The sequence below is a fragment of the Eurytemora carolleeae genome, unplaced genomic scaffold (assembly GCF_000591075.1).
Source record: "Eurytemora carolleeae unplaced genomic scaffold, Eaff_2.0 scaffold221, whole genome shotgun sequence".
Taxonomy (NCBI): Eukaryota; Metazoa; Arthropoda; class Copepoda; order Calanoida; family Temoridae; genus Eurytemora; species Eurytemora carolleeae.
Window position 1 is genome coordinate 434,465 of NW_019396278.1, and position 1,047 is coordinate 435,511.

The following is a 1,047-nucleotide window of genomic DNA, read 5'->3' on the forward strand; positions in this document are numbered from 1 at the left end:
TATATATATTTATATATATATACGGTGATAACCAGAATACAGCGGAATAAATGTATATATATATATATACGGTGATAACTAGAATACAGCTGAATAAATATATAAATATATATATATATATATATTTATATATATATACGGTGATAACCAGAATACAGCGGAATAAATGTTCTCTTAACGTTCAATCTTTTGTGAGGAAAACGTTGCTTGGGGACACAGATTTGGGAAAGTTAACTTTTCCATAGAATTCAAATCTCTCAACTTGGAATTAATTAACTTAACTAAAAACATTTTTATTGTTCTACCGAGTTCCTAAATCAAGACTGGAGACCAGTCGGTCTAGAGGTTCCAGAGTTATGATCGGACACAAGAAAGTAAATAGGGACTATACTACTTTATGTACAGGGTGTCTCAATACCAATACCTTTGCAACCTGGTGGTGTACTCTTTTCATAAGGGTTCCTGAGTTATGATCGAACATATAGAAACAAAAAGATAACAGAGAATATAACTTTTTATATATGTATACCCAGGGGACTGAAAATGTATTATTGTGACCGTTTGTCGTTTTACCCTATGTTGTTTGACCCATTGACGTTTGGCCCTATAGGTCGTTTGACCCTGGTGCGTTTGACCCTAGATCATCTGACATGACGTGCCTAATTACATTTATTATCCATTTAAACAATTAACTGCAACTTGGGTATCCAGGGATCTTTCAGATCAATCTGCAATAAACTATCTGGGTAAATTTGATTACAAACAGTGAACACAATTAACAGCTGAAGAAGTTTTGTAATCATTTTCTTTAAATAACGAAATTGTAAATGTCATGCAACGGAAGCAAACTACTGTAAGAATTATTTCTCTTTACAATCCACACTGTACAAAACCTTTTATTCCTTTTTCTTGTAAACCAAATAGACAAACAAAACTTAAAGGGTCTGTACGCGTATTTTCAAGTGATCCTAAATGCACAGATTGCAATGCCTGATTCACAAAGGTACCCTTGACAGATTTATCTGATCAATAATGTGGGAGATATTG